Below are 12,581 nucleotides of genomic sequence, written 5' to 3'. Positions count from 1 at the left end.
CAGCTAACAAGTAAGCCAACACCCAGACCCCAGAGGATAAACAAGGATTTCAAAACACACTGTGTCCAATGGAGATGCCCACTTGTGGGTGGAAAGCCACACAGGTGCCGAGGCAAGAGACCGAGGGCACGAGCTATTCTGGTATAATAAAATATAAAAGAAGAATAGTTATACCAGATATAGATCTTACATATGATTATATATGAATATCATTAATCATTAGTTGGTAGCAATTACTCTTTATTCCAATATTATAATAATCCTTGCTCTATAATCATCACCTAGGAAAAGCCAGGCCATACAGAGATAGGAGCTGAGGAGACATAGTGAGAAGTGACCAGAAGACAAGAGTGCGAGCCTTCTGTTATGCCCAGACAGGGCCACTGGAGGGCTCCTTGGTCTAGCGGTAACACCAGCGTCTGGGAAGACACCGGTTGCCAAGCAGACCATGGTCTAGCGGTAGCCTCAGTGTCAAGGAAAAACACCTGCTACTTAGCAGACTGGGAAAGGGAGTCTCCCTTTCCCCGGGGGAGTTTAGAGAAGACTCTACTCCTCCACCTCTTGTGGAGGGCCTGACATTACTCACGTCCACCCACAGTTATCCGGAGGCCTAACCATCTCCCTGTGATGCTGTGCTTCAGTGGTCACACTCCTAGTCCACCTTCATGTTCCATCCTGTACACCTGGCTCTGCCATTTAGTTAGCAGTAGCAAATTAGTGAAAGTACTAAAAGTCTCTAATAAGCAGAAATAATGGTGTAAGCTCTCTCTCTCTTTCTCCTCTCTCTCTGTGCCTCAGCTGCCAGGCAGGGAAGGGCCCCCTGTCCAGTGGACACGTGACCCATGTGGCCTTGCCTATGACTGGAGATGGCTCACACTCCTTATCCTGCCCCTTTGTCTTGTATCCAATAAATATGAGTGCAGCCTGGCATTCTGGGCCACTACCGGTCTCCACGTCTTGGTGGTAGTGGTCCCCTGGGCCCAGCTGTCTTTTCTTTTATCTCTTTGTTTTGTGTCTTTTTTTCTACAAAAAGTAGAAAAAAAATTGGTGATGGTAAGTTAACACTGTGTATGTGGTTAATTCCACTTGATTGCACATTTTAAAGTGGTTAAAATAGCACATTATTCACAGAATTGCGAAAAGTAGATTTCTATTATTTAATTCACCCAGGCTAAGGTGTCTGTTATGGCAGCTGAAGCCCATAAATACATCATCTGACCCAGTGTTTTCAATGAAACGCATCAGTTTTTCAATCAAATTAGCTGGAAGCTCCTGTCCCCAGCAGAACAGAGGCCCCAAAACAAGAGCTCCAGCAGGGGCTCAGCCAGCACAGGTTGCACAGGGCAGCCTCAATGTCAGGCCCTGGATGGCATGTGAGGCTACAACGATACAACCACAATGTGAAAGTGTAAGTATTTTTACTACTTACAGACACTGGGGAGCACTCGGCACACCTGGAGACCACAGACACAGAGGTCAGTGAGCCCAGGCAGGGAGGAGAGAAGAGACCGGTAAGCCAATGGCTTTATTAAGTCCAGGGTGTTATCTGACAGGTTTCCAGCAGGGAGCTTTAATGGATGTGTTTAAAGCAAGCAGCAAACACTGGGATGAGGAGCTCACACTGTGACTGAGAGGTGGTCACTTTAAACGTGAGGGTGAATGTCAGAATGATCGGTTTAAAGAAAGCAGCTGGAGAGAGGGGAGCCCAGCCCACCAAGCAGGAGAGATGCCTCTAAGATTTTATCTCTGGCCACCAACTGGAGCCACTTGAAGCAGACACAGTATTGAAAACTGCCATGGTGACCAAGCCCTGCCTCTGATTTGAGGCAAATAAACTCACACCTTAAAAAATGAATGCCAAGGCAACATGACCCTATGAGCATCATGACATCCAGGGACACCAGCAGGGTGTGGTCTGTGCCCTGGAGTCAGAATCCTGGGTTCTGGTCCCTGGGAGTGAGAAAATGAAAATGACTTGTGCCTGCCCCCCTGACATTGATCTTCCCACCCTGCTACCCCCTCTTCTGCTCCCAAGCCTACGTGCAGTGCTCAGCCCCAGATATCACTGCCCCCAGGGTATACACAGTGCCGCCTACTGCACACAAACACAAACTCACAGAAGGTGACAAAAATCTGCATTTGGGACATCTGATTGTGAAACAGGGAGAACAGTGAACGTAGAGCCACAGAGACTGGGACTCATGGGGCTGGAAGGTGATGAAGCTGTAACATAACATATGTGTGACCTCGTGTGAAGTGTGCAGATGTATGTGGAATAAAACATACAGCCTGGCCTGGGATTGCTGCCGTTCACACTTCCCTCCCTGTCCACCAGAAGGCGACAGAGTCCCTCCCAGCCTGGAGACTTCCTAGGGGATGCCAACCTCCCTCAGCGGAACCCACAGCCCAGCAGGGTCCACCCTCACCAGGGTCACTTCCGCCCAAGTCCTCAGCGCCCTCCATGCTCCCCACACGGACTCTGTCAGCTCCTCCCTGACCTGGCGGCCGCCAACCTAACACCATCCCTCTGCAGGTAGCTCCTGCCCCACACACCTGCTCCTTCCCTGGGCCCAGCTAAAGGCATCTCCCAGGGCAGCGCTGGCACACGCGACGCCACACTGGGCGCTTTCCCCTCGTGACCTTCCTCCATCCTCATCAACTCTTTCTGTCACTGCTCCCTAAATGCCCGCCCCTGCTCCATCTGTCCTGTTCTCTGGGGCATCCCAGGTCAAGCCTAGCGCTGACACAGAACAGCGGCTGCCTGAGGGCCCACAGCCACCCGGGGAATCAGCCAGGCACCCTGTGTCCTGCCTGCCCGCTGCACCCCGGGGGGCTCACAGCGCGTGTGATGGTCACACAGAGGCACCATCTGGGATGTGGCCACCTACCCCAGCTGTCCCTGGGGAAGACAGACCTCTCCTGTGTGCTTGCGGGGAGAAGGGGGGTGTTATTGCTCTTTGCTCCCAGAATACAACTCACCCCCACCCGCCCTCTCGGGTGTGAGCAACGTCCCTCCAGACAGGCTCTCTGGCCACTGCCTGTTCCTCCTCTACAGACAGCAGCTTGGCCAGGTCAAAACCTTCAGGACAGACCCCTGGGTATGTCAGCACATGGAAGGCTGAGCCCATCATGGCCACGGAGTAAGCCGGGATGAATCTCTCCAGCTCTGAACCCCTGCTCTGTCCCAGGCTCCCCATCCTGCCTCTCAACGAGTCATGTCCCGCGGGGTTCCTGGGTAACTCCCCACTTCCTCCTGCACCACAACGGGGAAGGTGTGGTGACCACAGGACAATCAGCTGGGCAGAGAAGAGAGGACCTCAAAGATGGTCAGGAAGAACATGAGAAACCCTGAGCTCCAGCTCAGCCGCCACACCCCAGGGAGCCACAGAGTGAGCGAGAACTGTCCCTTTGTCTATGGGACTCACAGCCCCCACTGAGCAACAAGCACAGGCCTCTCCTCCCAAGAGGCATGAGAGATTCACCCTGCACACCTCCACGAAGGACAGTTTCCTCTGGGACACCCAGGTCCTGAATGTCCATCCTTGGAAGCTGCAGCCAAGCTAGACACGATTAGAGAAAGGAAGGGTCCCTCTCAGCAGACAACACACAGCTTACTCACAGCACAATGGGGCATCACTGTGACAGGGACCTGGTGCAGCTCCAGCCTCCTGCACTGAAGGGGAGAGCCAGATGGGGATGAGAGAGGGCAAAGGGCGTGAATGTGCACCCCGACCCAGAGCCATGGGGACAGCAGGAGGCTGAGACCCAGGACTGTGCTTGCCCAACCTGCAGGGTATGTGTGTGACTGTGTGGGTCTGTGTGTGTCTCTTCTCTATGTGTGTGTGTGTGTGTGTCTGCACAAACTGTGTGTTGAGGTTTGATGAAAGAATCACTGCCGAAAAAGGCAGAGGCCTCCACAATTCCCAGGGACCTGAAACACAGACAAAAGGAAAAACAGAAGGAGGGACAAGGAGGTAGGACTGAGAGAGGAGGGGACAGAGAGGTGTCCTGGGCCTGACCCCGCCCATGAGCTTGAGAAGTGCTCCTGTACCAGGAAGAGGCTCAGCACAGAAGGAGGAAGGACAGCACAGCTGACAGCCGTGCTCAGGAAGCTTCTGGATCCTAGGCTCATTCCACAGAGGAGAACACACAGGCAGCAGAGACCATGGGGCCCCTCTCAGCCCCTCCCTTCACACAGCGCATCACCTGGAAGGGGCTCTTACTCACAGGTGAGGAGAGAACTTCCTGGGAGAGGACAGGAGGAGGAAGCAGAGTCACTGGATGGGGTCTCCTGGAGAGGATCGATGCTAAAATATAAAAGAAGCCAGCACTTTGGGAGGCTGAGGTGGGTGGATCACGAGATCAGGAGTTCAAGATCAGTCTGGCCAACACAGTGAAGCCCTGTCTCTACTAAAAATACAAAAAATTAACCAGGTATGGTGGTGTGCTCCTGTAACCCTAGCTACTCGGGAGGCTGAGTCAGGAGAATCACATGAACCCTGGAGGCAGAAGTTGCAGCAAGCAGAGATAGCGTCACCGCATGCTGGCCCGGCGACAGTACGAGACTCCGTCTCAAAAAAAAAGAAAAAAGAAAAAAGAAAAAAAAGGAAAGAAGGGTCTGTTGGAGCCTCGATAGGTGAAAATAAACCAGAGAGGGACAGGGGTCAAAACAGGAAAGCCACATTGAACAGGAATTGGTAAGAGATAGGAAAATCTTAAGTGTTCTGTTTTCCTGATTAATCATCAGGGGCCACCACACTTTGAAAAATGATAATAATAACTATATCAGATGACACTTCAAATAAAAATATAAGCAGGGCATGAAACACTGTCCTCAGCAAAAAACCTCAACAATTAGGGGGAAGAAAAACACCCAGGGTGTGGAGGGCCCGAGAACTCTCACATCTACAGGAGTCTGCAGCCTGTTCCAGGCACTGGGGTGCAACCAAGATCACACAAGTCCCTGTCCTCACGGAGCTCACGCTGTCATGGGGAGGAAGACAGACATGCAAAGAGATCTAGAATGTGAGGTCAGGTGTTGACAAGAACCCTGGAGGGAGCAGAGCAGGGAAAGGTCAGAAAGGGAAGACCCAGGGTCTCTGAAGGAGGTGTCAGGAAAGAAGTCTAAGGATGCCCTGATGTGAGCAGGACCTGAGGGCAGTGTGGAGGGGGCCAGCAGAACCCTGGGGAAGAGGATTCCAAACAGAAAAATGACAAGGTCAGAAGTGTTGAAGGAATGGGGATCATGCTGCTGACCTTGACCTAGTAGGACAGTAGGACACACAAACATACACACACACAAACACACATGCCCTTTTGTGTGTGTGTGTATTTGTATGTGTGTGTGTTTTTGTGTGTCTTCAAGGCTGAGGATTGAAGAGACCTTCTCAGGACCCAGGGCCCCATCTTTTCACCCCAATACATAGGTCTCAATATTAACTGATGCTCTCTCTACCTCCTAGCATCACTTTTACGCTTCTGGAATGCACCCACCACGGCCCAAGTCACGATTGAAGCCCAGCCACCCAAAGTTTCCGAGGGGAAGGATGTTCTTCTACTTGTCCACAATTTGCCCCAGAATCTTGATGGCTACTTCTGGTACAAAGGGGAAATGATGGACTTCCACCATTACGTTGCATCATATGTAGCAGACAGTGAAATAATTATATATGGGCCGGCATACAGTGGACGAGTAACACTATATTCCAGTGCATCCCTGCTGATCCGGAATGTCACCTGGGAGGACGCAGGATCCTACACCTTACACATCATAAAGCGAGGTGATGGGACTAGAGGAGTAACTGGACATTTCACCTTCACTTTGTACCGTGAGTGATTCCACATAATCCCTGGGTGTTGGGGGGCAGGGGTCACTTCTACTTCACACACACAGGATTGTTAGGCCTGGACTGTGCCTCTGTCCCTCTCTGCAGTATGTCCCATGCTGGGGTTTGGGCATTTAGTGCAGGACACATGCACAGGAGACAAATTTCAACAGATCAGAATTCCTTTCCCGCATCCAGACCCTGCAGACACTTGCTGCAGAGGAAGGACAGTCTGATGGGGGGACTCAGCAGCAGGAGATCAGTCTCAGCCAAGCTCCTCATGCCCTCTTCATAAATTTCACCCTGAGAAAGACCCTGGAGAACTGAGTAGGGCTTGGCCAGAGGGGCCCCTGAGATACTCTCAGAGAAGCTCAGCCCTAGAAGTCTCAACCCCAGACCCCTGTCCCTAAATACTTACTCCAGATAAAGCTGAGGAGCCTGTGCCAGGGCTGGGTTGTGGCTTCTTCGGCAGGGCTTACTGGGACCAAGGATTTACCAGCTGTCTGAGGACTGTGTCTCCTGGAGCTGCTCACCAGCCAGGGCTCAGCCCTCAGAGCCTCATCTGGGCAAGGACAGAGTTTTCTTCACCTGAGACTCAGAGTGGAGAGGACAGAAAGACAAGCTTTGTAGACCATCAGCCAACTGCTTTGGGAGGCTTAGGACAGTCCATAGAAAGTCTAATATCCCCAGAAGCAGAAACAGAAGAGAGAAGATGTACCTGGTAGCAGCTTGTCCACAGGGATCTGATCTAAAGGTGCTTTCTCATGGAAGCAAATGATTAATAAATGCTGTTTGTGTGAACACCTCCACTGTGCCAAGCATTAGGTCAGGTGACTGTGAATAATTTAAAATTTATTCACAGATAGCACGAAAAGCCACAGTCCATTTGCCATTTAGCTTATTTGATTGAGAGAAAACTGAGGCACAGGAAGGCACAGTCACTGAAGCAGAGTCACACAAACACAAAGGGGAGATCAGGGTCACATGAGGTCTGTCTGCAGCCACAGGCCCATCCTCTCCTCCACCAGAACTGAGGGCTTACTGGGTTCCAAGGACCCCATAGTCATTTATTGGCTCAAATCCTCTCTTCTTAGGCATCCAAACCTCAGAGGAGTGAGAGCAGATGGTCAGCTGATTAGTCTGTACCCCAGAACTAAATCACCTGCCTCAACCGTCAGAGTCAGTGCAAAAAAACTGTCCAGGCCTCCCCCTCAGATCTTCACCCCCATCCCTGAACCTGAAATCCTGTGTTTCCCAAAGTATCCATGTCATTGTCATGAGAGGATCAAGGAGAGGACCTTGTTTTCTTTCCTCACTCACAACCGGCAACAGCAGAGGGCCAGCGAGAGACACGCACTCAGGAGTTCTCACATAACAAATGAAGGAATCGAAGGAAGAAATGAATGATCCAAAACCTCTTTAGAGACTGGATCTTGGACGCAGAATCCTAGGAGGTTCTAGCCACACCTGTCCCTTGTCCTTCAGAGGCCGACACCCATGTTTCATCCCCCCACTACCTCTTGCCCCTAAAGCCACCCCACCTCGTGTAACTCTGAAGCTCTTTGGCCACCGGAGGGTTCTCGGGGCTCCTTGGTCCTGGACTGTGGAACTGGGGGCACCTGGTCCCTGGGTCTCTGAAGTCAGTGTAGCCCTCACTGCTCACTGCCATGGTGTCTCTGCCTCTCTCTGCTTCTCCGTGTCCCTCATCTTCCTCCCACTTCATTCTGACTGGCAAGCCCTGTCCTGAACATCTTCTTCCTCCACACCTAGGCCTTCCCCAGACACTCCCTCTAACTAGGCTGGCTGTTCTGTTCCCTTCCCGCTAACACTGTGGCCTGGCCCACCTCCCGGGAAATAGGAAAGGTGCAGAAATCACTGGAGTTGCCACTCCTGCCAGGCTTCATCTCGAGCCAATGTCCCCAGGTCACTAAGAGAATGACCTTCCACTGTATTCCCATCCAGGGCTCTTTCCCTTTGTGAGGCTGACCTGTGGACAAGACCATGGGACAGGGATAGGCAGTTCCTCCATCCACTCTTATAATTGCCAGACAAGTTCTTCTGGCCTCCTGCACACACACACAGAAAATTATCAAAATGGTGATTTGTAGTAAAGAAAGATTTTAATGACTCCATGTCTGCCAAATAGGAGGACGGAGGTTTATTATTACTCAAATCAGCCTCCCCGGTGGATCAGGGGTTGGAGATTTTCAAGGATAGTTTCAGGGGCACAGGACTAAAAAATGAGTACTGCTGATTGGTGATGGAATCATGCGGGCGGAGGGAAATGATCTGTTTGTGCTTGAATCCGCCTCTAGGTAGGGACCACATGACTGGCTGAGCCATTAGTCATAGGTATGGATGAGGTCAACCAGTTGCCAGAATGCAAAAGAATGAGAAACATCTCAAAAGACCAATCTCACGTTCTACAATAGTGATGTTATCTACAGGAGCACTTAGTTACGAACTTTGTAAACTCTGGCCAAATGACATTTGAGCCATCAGGGATTATAGAAACTGTGCCTACATTTTAGCAGAATTCAGTTCCCTCCGATCATCTTAATCTCATGGTCTTTCAGTAGTTTTACAAAGGCAGTCCCTGGGCAAAGTAAGGGTGTTAGTTTTATGGAGGAACTAATCTCATTCCTGCTTCAAGGTTAAACCATAAACTAAATTCCTCCCAAGGTTAGCCTGGCCTATGCCCAGGAATGAGTGAGGACAGCCAGCCTGAGACTAGATGCCAGATGGAGTCAGCCATGCTAGTTTGCTGTCACTGTTGTAATCTTTGCACTGACTCACCAGAGTGTCAGAGGCTGGACAGGCCTGCAGTCCCCAAAGCCCATGGGCTCATTTCACCCGTTTCACTCGTGACTCCATCCTCAACCTGCTATGGAGCTCACATTCTCTGGTCACTTCCTAGAGACTTCTGGCTTCCTGTCAGGCACACAACAAGCTTGAAATTTGTCACTCAGTTCTAACACTAAGTAAAAAGCTGACCAAACTCAAAAGTCAACAACTCGCTAAAATCCCTCAGAGAAGGCTGGGCACAGTGGCTCACACCTATAATCCCAGCACTTTTGGAGGCTGAGGCGGGCATAAGGTCAGGAGATAGAGACCATCCTGGCTAACATGGTGAAACCCCGTCTCTACTAAAAATACAAAAAATTAGCTGGGTGTGGTGGTGCACGCCTGTAGTCCCAGCTACTTGGGAGGCTGAGGCAGGAGAATGGCATGAACCCCGGAGGTGGAGGTTGCAGTGAGCTGAGATCATGCCACTGCACTCCAGCCTGGGCAACAGAGTGAGACTCTGCCTCAGAAAAAAAAAATGCTGTTAGAGAAATGAAGAATGCTTTTGATGCTTACTGGTAGACTGCACACAGCTGAGGAAAGAATCCCTAGCTTGAGAATGTGTCAATAGAAACTTCCAAAACTGAAACAGGAAAGTTCAAAAGGAGTGGGGACAAAAAAGTGGAACAACATATTCAACTTCATATTTAATATTTCATTTTGACAATAGCAATTTTTAAATTTTGTAGTTGTGGGACAACTACAAAGGCTGTAACATACATGTAATGGGAATACTGATAGTTTTGGGGACCAGTTGGAGGTGGCCAGGTGGGTGCTATCTTATGGTTTTACTGTCTGTGCCACCTACAACTGTTTCCTCATGGTGATGCCGTTTTCATATATTGGAGTTCTTCGTGTCAGGAGACACACGAGCCATTGGCATCTCACTTAGACTCTTCCTAATTCACACAAACTTACACTCTAGTGGTGTTTCCTGAGCTTAAGAGAAAATGAAGAAAGCATTTCACATACTGTTTTGGGATCTTCCCCAATTTTCCTAACTCTGCAGAGAAATTAGAAGCAGGGAGTTCTTTCTATATTTACTAACATAACACACATCTCTTCTTTTAATTTGGCATCATTCCTCCCTTTATGTAATTGACACACTGACCAGTTCTGTCCTCTTAATGGGACTCTCTCTACTTAACGAGGTGCTAATTTCAAATCACCTTTGGCATCTTTCTTTGAGCATAATGTGATCTTGCTGGAATTCACAGCACACCTAAACCTTATTTTGGTCTCAGGAGAAATACTACTACCAGCAATTGATCTTAGACATTTGGACGGTCAGTAAAAATTTCCACTTATGAAAACATTTTCATGTTTCCTCCAAATTTTTTTGTTGTTACTAGAGTAAGAACATAATATGAGGTCTAAACTCCTGACATTTTATGGGAAAATTCCAGTATTACAAATTGAGCATCCCAAATCCAGAAATCCAAAATCTGAAATGCTCTAAAACTCAACACTTCTGACCACTGATGTGATGCTAAAAAGAAGTGCTCACTGGCGCATTTTGGATTTTAAATTTTTCAGATTTGGGATGCTAAACTAGTACATATACTGGAAATATTCCAAAAAAGAAATTAGAAATCCAAAACACTTGGTTTGAAGCTTTCTATGTAAGGAGCACTTTATCTGTATGAACTATAGGCATGAGGCTGTACATGAGATCTCTAGAACCTCCTCATCCTGCATAACTGAAACCGCACACCCACGGAACAACGCCCTATTCCCCTGATCCCAGCTCCTGGAAACGACTATTCTACTCTCTGATTCACCCCGGAATCCACTGATATGAGGTACATAGAATAGTCAAACTCAGAATCACAGAGTAGAATGTCTAATGAGAGAAAGTATCTGCAAGACTTCTTCCTAAATATTGGTCTAATATCCACCAAACACATATGGTCCATGAGGGCCAGACTTCCATCATCAGTTCATGTTCGCCCTTTCCACCAGTCAGTTCTGCATTTGCAAACATCCAGATGTATTTCTAGAAAGATCCACATGGTCCTCACCTGCCCTCTACAGGGGGAGGGGAGCATCATGGACCCAGAACAGGGAACATGGTCTTGGTCCAAAGCTATCAGCTCTTGCCTGTCCCCTTCACTCTTTGTAAGTCATTCCTTGGACTCTCCTCTATCTTTAGAGGTCACTGATTCAAGTCAGTCACTATGAGACACCTGGGAAAACTTCCCCACCTTGTGGCTCCACTGCCTGATGACTGAACTGACCTCCAGGCTTGACTCTGGTCTCCCCTGTGTTATTTCTGCTGAAGTACCCAGTCCCAGGCCAGGCTTTCCAGTACCCAAAGGGTTTAAGGACAATGGGAAGTTCCATCATCCATCTCTAGGATGTCCTTGGAAAGGGAAGCTGCAGAGAAAACATACCTCAGGGGGCAAAGGAAGACTGAAACTAAGAAGATCCGAGAACTGCATGCTCCAAGTGAGGACCACAAGGTTGGCCAGGCAGGCAGTTGGTGATGGAGGGACTCACAGAGGCACCAGGGCTGTGACTGCTGGTCCTGTGTCTTTCCATGACCCAATGCTGCTGCTCAATTCACACTTAAGTCTGTGCTTCTCTCACATAAAGCAGGCAGCCTCACAATCTCTGAGTCCTCAGATTGCCATGCATCTGTCTTGTAACACACACACCTGCCATGGGCTTTTAAGGACTTGGGTGGACTGAGAGGTGGGAAATGCCAACTCTGATTGAAAAATGCCTTTGGAGGAATCAATGGTGCCACACAGGGCAATCTTCTCTCTGTTTTCTGCACAGTGGAGACTCCGAAGCCCTACATCTCCGGCAGCAACTTAAACCCCAGGGAGGCCATGGAGGCTGTGAGATTAACCTGTGATCCTGAGACTCCAGACGCAAGCTACCGGTGGTGGATGAATGGTCAGAGCCTCCCTATGACTCACAGGTTGCAGCTGTCCAGAAGTAACAGGACCCTCTTTATATTTAGTGTCACAAAGGATATTGCAGGACCCTATGAATGTGAAATACGGAACCCAGTGAGTGCCAGCCGCAGTGACCCAGTCACCCTGAATCTCCTCCGTGAGTATCTTCCGTTCCTTTGGGAGCCAGGCTGCCATCCTAAATACACATGGCCAGAGGCCAGGCCTCTCAGTCCCTCTCAGGTCCAAGTACAGAGACCTTTACCCCTGGACATCAAAGCTGGCCATGATCTTTCTGCCCCAGGCAAACCAGTGCAGGCCTAGGCTTGATCAACAATAGGAGAAAAGAGGCTGCTCCTGTCATGGAGACTCAGGGTCCACAGCTTGTGATGGGAGAAAAGGGAATGTCTCAGGCTCCAGATCAGTGAAGCAGCGGGATTTGGCTGGACTTCAGCGTTGCGACTTGGCTCACAGGGTCACTGTGGCCTTCCACAGACCAGGATTTCCTTCCCTCTGACAATATCACCTGTGACTTTATTCTCTTTGCTCCAGATGGCCTGGATGCCCCCACTTCTTCCTCATACACCTATTACCATACAGGGGAAGTCCCCAAGCTCTCCTGCCTCACAGACTCTCACCCACTGGCAGAGCATTCTTGGCTGATTGATGGGAAGTTCCAGCAATCAGCACAAGTGTTCTTTATCCCCAAATCACTAAAACATATAGAGGGGTCTATGTCTGTTTCATCCATAACTCAGCCACTGGTAGAACAAATCTCATAATCAAGAGGATCATAGTCCCTGGTAAGTGGATCCCTGGAGCATTGGCAATATGTGTTCCAGTGAAGTCTATCTAGCTATCAGGGAAGAGCCACCTGCCCTCTGCAAAGGGAGAGGGAAAATCAAAAACCCAGGACAGGGAATATGTTTCTGCTCCAAAACCACCAGCTTTTGCCTGTCCCCTTCACTCTTTCTAGATCATTCTTTAGACTATACACTAACAATGAACAATC

The 12,581-nt window shown here is 49.4% G+C and overlaps 1 pseudogene; it reads left to right on the top strand.

The window, feature by feature from the left end:
- Nucleotides 1-4,165: 4,165 nt before the first annotated feature.
- Nucleotides 4,166-12,425, top strand: LOC115830832 (annotated as a pseudogene).
- The last annotated feature ends 156 nt before the right edge of the window (nt 12,426-12,581 follow it).

Source organism: Nomascus leucogenys, chromosome 17 (assembly GCF_006542625.1).
Source record: "Nomascus leucogenys isolate Asia chromosome 17, Asia_NLE_v1, whole genome shotgun sequence".
NCBI lineage: Eukaryota > Metazoa > Chordata > Mammalia > Primates > Hylobatidae > Nomascus > Nomascus leucogenys.
Note: the sequence above shows the minus strand (reverse complement) of the source record. Positions and strands in the feature narration are given on the sequence as shown.